We start from the raw sequence: 7,434 nt of genomic DNA, 5'->3' as shown, positions 1-7,434 counted from the left end.
TGACTCAGTGAGCTGCTATGAAGCCAGGATGTAGGGCTGACCTGCTTGTTAGACGTGTGAATACTCAGAACAAGGTCTTCAGAATGACTCTGCCTTCTAATCGCTCCAGCCTGAGGCCACCTCTACCTCATCAACTGCTGTCAACAGTCTGAGTAATGTACACCAGGAGCATTCCTCGATCTCTGATGGGTGGTCTCCTTTTTCTCCAAACTCTCTCCTCTTTCATCAATTTGTAATGCAAATGTTATCATTTCTACATTAGGCAGAATAACCTCCCTAAAGGATGTTATATACTGAACCTAGAACCTGTGACTATGCATTATCATACACATAGGGACTTTGCAGATATGGTTGAGAGTTTCCAGATGCAGGGAGTGTTCTAAACTATCCAGCTGTGCTCCATGGAGTCAGAAGGAGCTTTAGAAAAGGGAGGCAATATGAGTGGACTGAATAATAAGATATGACCATAGAAATGATTGGATGAAGGGACCTGCTTGACTCCATTTTCAGTTGCTGTAACAGAATACCCAAGAGTAGATGGTTGATCAAGAACAGGAGGCTGGTTTGTTTTAGCTCCAAGTTCATTTCATGAGGGAAGGCCCTATTCTGGGTCATAATATAGCAAGTGAGTGCAAACAAAAGAGACAAGGGACATCGTCACATTATAACAATGCATTCTCAACATCCAGTCCTGTGAGAGCAAGACCTCCATCGTCCATATGAGAATTAACCCAGCAAGTCAAGGACATTGCCTTCTTCATGAGCCAAACACTCACACTACCTGGATCCAAACCCTTCCTGAAGGCCTCACCACCTCTCAACGCTGCACATTGGGGACCAAATTCCAATGTGAATATTTGAAGGTGGCAAACTACCAAACCATAGAACCTCCAGAAGAAACACAGCCCAGCCTACAAGTTGATTTCAGATTGTCTGATGTCCTGAGCCCAGTTGAAGCCACTACATTTGTGGTGACTTGTTAGATCAGCTTTGTCATGCCCTTGATTCAAGTCTCTCAACATTTTTGTCTGTATTCCATTTCCAGTGTCACCATATTGTTCTCTGATTCACACCATGCAGCCTTGCCCTTTAACCCTACAGACCTGGACATGGCATTCCCTCCGCCCAGTGTTCCCATCCTCTCCATTCTGCCAGCTTGTCTCTGGCTCTCCCCAAGCCCATCTCAAATGGGATTTCTGTAGGCACTAGCAAAGCCACTTCTCCTCCCACCCTCTCCATGAAATCACAACTGTGGCTCCGAGGACTTGAGAAGAAGCCATTGATGGGTGGGGTGGGGAGGAGGAGCTAACCTTCATTAGCCTCCTGTTAAATCTGATTAAGTAGAAAAGGGAAAAACTTCGGTTAAAAGTAAAGTGTTCCCCCCCCAAAAAAAGGAGAGGCTTTGGTGATCTGCAATGTTTATAAAGTGTTCTCTGTAACCTCCTTTAGTCTACAGTTTTTATATGGAGGAGATTTTTTTTTAACCCAAGCATTTTCTTGCCTGGGTTGCTGTCCTTGGTGCCTATCTCTGACCTTCTTCCCTCTTGGGTTACCTGATTGTAGGTGAAGAGAATCCTCATCAAATACTTGGCCCTACACCAGTAATATAATATGTGCTGTAACTTGTTAACTACTGTTCTTTTCTTTTGGTCCGAGACCAGGACTTTAACTTGGTACCTGATGTTTTCACACATTGGCTAGTTCTCTACCAACTAAGCCACACTTCCAACTGCAAGGGTTGGATGTTTCTTTTCTTTTTTTTAAGCAACTGCTCTTCATTAGCATCCAACTAATAACTGTTGGCCTTTCTTGACCCTTTATATATATATATATATATATACTCCAGGCATTGTATTGTTTTACATGTAATGACTTATAATACTGATAACTACCTCTCAAGCAGATATTATTATTATTACTATCCTAATAGGTAAGTATATTGAGGCATAATGGGGTTAACCTGAGCTCAGTGTGGCAGTACACACCTGTAATCCCAGCATTCAAGATGCAGGAAGCATATCTAGAATCCCAGTTCAGCCTAGACTACAATAGCAAGGTCAAGATCATCTTGGTATAAAAAGCAAATTCACTAAAACAAGCAAATAATAACAACAAAAAAGAAAGAGAAAATAAAGAACTTACATGGTTTACCAAGTCAAAACTGCATAGAAGTAGCCAAAATTTAAACAAAAGCAGCTTGATTCCAAGTATTATACATTAAACAATTGTACTGAAAACTTTATTGATTCTAAAACGCAAGTTTTGGTGAGCATGATGACACATGTCTCTAATCCATGCTACTTGGGAAGCCCAAGTGGAGATACAAAGCTTTAAACTCAGGACCTCACACCTGCTAAGCAGATACTCTACCATTGAGCCACACCACTAGCCCATTATTGTATTGGTTACTTTTGAAATAGGGCCTCACTTCCTGCTTGTATCTCAAACCATCTATTTTTGATTCCTATTGTAGTTGAGATGATCGGTATGTACCACCACACCCAGCTGTTGATTGAGAAAGGGTCTCCCTAACTTTTATACCCAGGCTGGTCTTAAACCTTGATCTTCCCCATATCAACCTGTCAAATAACTCTATAATATAACCTTAAGCCTTACAGTTGACAACATCTTGGATTTCTAGTATATTGCTTTATGAGAGTGGATATGGGGCACCTCTGGTTTCTGTGAACATTCTCAAACACTCTTCCCTTCAGAATCTCACAGTCCCTAGAAAACAAACTCAGGAGACTTTGCAGTGCCTGAAACTTTTGTGAGAAGACCAGGAATAGGAGTCTTATGCTACTATATACACAGGAACTAGGGCATGTTCCTTGAGAGAAAAGACTAGATCACATACATCCTGAATACATCCTGAAGAGCAAAGGCCTCCCCCCAATCTCCCAGAGAAAGAGAGCGAGAGAGAGAGAGAGCGAGAGAGAGAGAGAGAGAGAGAGAGAGAGAGAGAGAGAGAGACCCAGGCAGCTTTGCAGCTTCTCTCTCTCTCTCTCTCTCTCTCTCTCTCTCTCTCTCTCTCTCTCTCTCTCTCTTTCTCTCTCTCTCTCTTTCCCTTCTCACAGAGGTGTGTGGATTCCTGGAGTGTGTTTACACAGATGTAGCCCAAAGGCTGGTTAAAGTTCACAACAACAAAGACCCATGAGCAAATTGACAGAGAATATTTCCATGTGTATTCCCTAAGGGAGAGCTCTTTCTTACCTAGAGACTGTTCTAGACAAAAGGACCAGGACTTGTGGAAGTTTCCTTATACAACTATCTTTGGTAAAGCTTGTCCATAAGCCAATAAAGGATTAAGTCTAACAACAGATATATACAGAGCACCAGTGTTATTTTATGATAGGGAAATTATACTCAACCTAAATCTGTGGGTTTCCTTTCCCAGGGGTCCTGAGGCTCTGGTGCTAACAGTAAGATTTGAAATAGGTTCTGCCATGTGTGTTCTACTGCTGAGTTATACCCCCCTAGCCTTTATTCAATTTTTATATCTATACAACTCACAGCTTCTCATGAGCCTCTCTACATTGAGTGACTCAATGAATAAATGAGATGAACAAGAGTATTCTCCAGAACCCAGGAGCCTGGATGGGAGCCAGCTTAGAGGAGGGAACTGTTCAGGGGTAAGTCCTAGAATAGGAGCCGGAGCATTTGACTGACTAGGGTGTAGAAGCCAGGTCAACTTCTTTAGTTCCTAGACCCAAATGGTAAGTTCAAAATCTCCACCAAGTTCTCAGGCCCTAAGAACTGCAGAGAAATCCTGAATATTTTATATGTATTTTGAATAGCCAGAAAGTTGGAAAGAACCTCAGGCTGCACTGGGGCTGCTGAACTGTTCATTCTGCTGGGTTAAAGAGCAGTCCCGGAAAGAAGAATGACTTTGGAATCAGTGAAAAGCAGAGGGTGGTTTCTAAGCTGGCCCTGACAAGGTAACTCACGTACTCAGTCTGGGGGCAGGCAGTGGGGAGAGGCAGCTAAGAAGGGGAAAGGAAAGAAAACCTGGGAGTGTTAATGATAAGACACTGACCCTTGCAGGAATAAAGAAGTTTGGAGCAGCTCTTCAAATTCCAAAGAGAATGGAAGGAGAGGATCAGAAGGAGGAAGAGAAGCAAGGGCAGGGGAAGAGGAAGGAGGGTCTCCACAGAATAAGACCCTGCCATAAGCCCAAGGTAGCTACCCAGGAACAACACCCTAAAGACCCTTCTCCTGTCCCCAAACCTTCACTGCCCTAGTTCTATGTTCCTCAGAGGAGAAATAACTATCAAATTTGAAAAAAAAAATCATCAAGTTTCAAATCTCAATCGCCTCAAGAATGTGATTTAAAACCTTAAAAAAAACCCAAACATGCATATATATAGTCACTGAGCAATAACAGGAATTGTTACAAACAATAATAAAATTAGAACCACAAAGATTCTCTGGGGCTTTATGGTAAAGTATACTCTAGGGGCAATCAGGAGATGCTGGATTGATGTCTTATAAAGAGTTCCTCTTGGCAGGCTGCCCGTGGCTCGCAATTATAATCCTAGCTACTTAGGAGGCTGAGCTATGAGGATTGTAGTTCAAAGCCAGTCTGGACAGGAAAGTCTGTGGACTCTTATCTATAATAATCACCAAGAAGCTGGAAATAGAGATGAAGCTCAAGTGGTAGATCACCAACCTTGAGTAAGAAAGCTGATGAACAGAACCTAGGCCCTGAGCTCGAGCCCCAGTACTGGCTCAAAAAATAAAAAATAAAACAAAACAAAACCTTACTATTGTTTGAGTGTCTATCAGTTGAGAGGAGAGAGGTCTCTAGGTCTTGCAGAGCAGATAGAAGTAGAAATGTGAGTTTCCTACAGAGCTGAGCTTGGTACTATGCTGCAAGATAACTAGCAAGAGAAAGTGAAATGGTAAACCCGAAGGAAAGATGCATGTGCCAAGAAAATGGTCACTAGCAAGCTGAGGGCAAGGAAAAATCCACCTCGAAGATGAACTGCAGGCTAGATTCGAGGCTATGTAGAGGGACACATAGTCTATGTGCCTTTGAGCACAAAACCCACATTTGAAATGAGGGAGGGAAATTGGAGATTGTTGAACAGAAACCACTCTCTTTATTAGTAACTAATGAAACAGAACAGTTTTCTCCACCCTCTCCACCCCACTCCCTTCACCATCCGAATGAAAAAAATCAAGTGAAACAAAGGATCCAAAAGAGAGGGGAAAAAAACTAAACTAAAAACAAACAAACCTCAGACAGACAGGAAGGAATTGATGAGGAGAAGAGAATTCTGCATTTGAAGGCAGAATCCTACAGGTGAGACTGGGGGCAAGAGTTTCCAATTACAGGGAAGGGCGAGAATGGCAGAGAAGATATGAAATATCGTGTTTGTGTTTGTTCTGTGCGGAAAATGAGGATCTTCCTACCCCTAGGACAGCTCTCACAGAAAGCAAAATGCACGGTGATGGTCTCTCTGCAGGTTCAGGGAGCAGCTGGAATGGGGCCCCACCATCATGGCCAGCACTAATCAGGTACCCACCCCCCCTCCTCCGGCCCTGTGGTGCCAAGGCCTGTGGTTCTTCCCTCCAGACTACCAGTCAGACACAGACCCCAACCAAAGCAGGAGCATAGACAGGTAGAGGCAGCTCTTTCTTAGAGAGTCTGAGGGAGCAGACATGCAAGGCAGACCCTTTACCATTGAGTCCACATCCCAGCTGTATCCTCTCCACTGGAAATCAGAAGTACCAGTTATTCCACCCACTCACCCCAGTCTTTGCTGCACTTGCTAAGCATGGCCATCTTCATCCCTCCTGCCACCCCACGAAGGCAGTAGATGCCTTTAAGGATGCTTGAACACCCCACCTGAGAAGTAACGCCAGTGGTTCCCACTTCCTGAAGTTCCCTGTCCATAATGTCTTCCATGGCTAAGCTCTACAGCACACCCTTGGATTTCATGGTGCCCTTTCCCTTGACTCTGCCCTCTGGCCCCATCCTGCCAATCAAAACACAACAGCTTTTCAGATTCACTGTTTCTGTTTGCACAGCTTTATTGAACTATAGTTTGTGCACCTGTGCACCACGTGCTGTCTTTCTCTTTGTTTTTGTTTTTTTGGGGAGGGAGGGGGACAATAGCATAAGAGAGGAAAGCTTCATTTTGCTGCTGGTTTTTGAGGAAGGGGGTACTCAATGCAGCACATAACATGGCCCCCAGGGAGCAGAAAGCGGCTGCCTATGGCCTGCTCAGGGATTTCTCCTTTTGCTCCCTTCATGCATCTGGGCCAGGTTATAGGATGGTGATATGCCTTTAATCCTCTTTGAGAATATCCTTACAGACTCACCAGGAGGTTATTGCTCTCCAAGGTACATCTCTACCCAATCAAGTTCACAATCAAGATTAACCATCATACTCCATCTCTCCCAACATGAGTGTACAGTAGAGTTAGTACATTTATGATATTGCATACCCATTGCTACTAATCTCAGAATACTTTCATCAACCAAAAAGATCCAATATCAATCACTCCATTTTTCCTCCCTCAGCCTTATGCTTCCTTACTCACTCTTCCTTACTCCTTTTTGTTCTGTTGTGGGGCTTGAACTATGGACCTGGGTGTTGTCCCTGAACCTCTTTGTGTTCAAGGTTAACACTCTACCACTTAAGCCACAGTGTCTCTTCCAGTTTTTGAGTAGTTAATTGGAGATAAGAGTCTCATGAAGAATTTTCTGCCCATGCTGCTTTTGAACCATGATCTTCAGATCTCAGACTTCTGAGTAGCTAGGATTACAGGCATGAGCCACTGCACCTGATATACTTTTGATCACTATGGATAGCTTGCCTACTCAAGACCTTTCAATAAATGGAACATGTGATCTTTGGTGATGGCTTCTTTGTTTCACTTTGTTTCACGTATTTCACATGTCTTAGCATGTCTCAGTGTTTTGCTCTTTTCTATTGCTAAATGATATTCCACTGTATGAAAAGTGGAATTTTGTTCATCTACTCATTTGAGTTGTTTCCATTTTCTGACTATTTTGAATAATGCTACTGTAATAGTCATATTTTATAGGTATACATGTTTTTATATCTCTTGCAGTCCAATTGTTGGGTAATACAGTAATTCTATACTAAATATGTTGGAGAACAGTAGCTAAATCATTTTAAATTCCCACAAGCAGTATGAAAATTCCAGTTTTTCCACATCTTTGGCAATACTTGTTATTGTGGAAGATCCACCTTTAGCAAGAGAACCTTTTATCTATCTAATCTGTTAATCCTTTAGTCTGGGCCAAGACTAAAGGATTTTTTTATGTGTATGTTACCTTGTCTGATCTCTTCATCTCTCTTAGAAGTTCATTTCATCTTCCTCATTTAAGAGGTGAAGTGGCTAAGGATTATAATTGATGGACTATGCCAAAACACCAGTACTAGGTCAGAGATTCACCCT

This window comes from Dipodomys spectabilis, unplaced genomic scaffold (assembly GCF_019054845.1).
Source record: "Dipodomys spectabilis isolate Male_0828 unplaced genomic scaffold, ASM1905484v1 ptg000024l, whole genome shotgun sequence".
Classification (NCBI taxonomy): domain Eukaryota; kingdom Metazoa; phylum Chordata; class Mammalia; order Rodentia; family Heteromyidae; genus Dipodomys; species Dipodomys spectabilis.
This window is presented reverse-complemented; position numbering follows the sequence as displayed.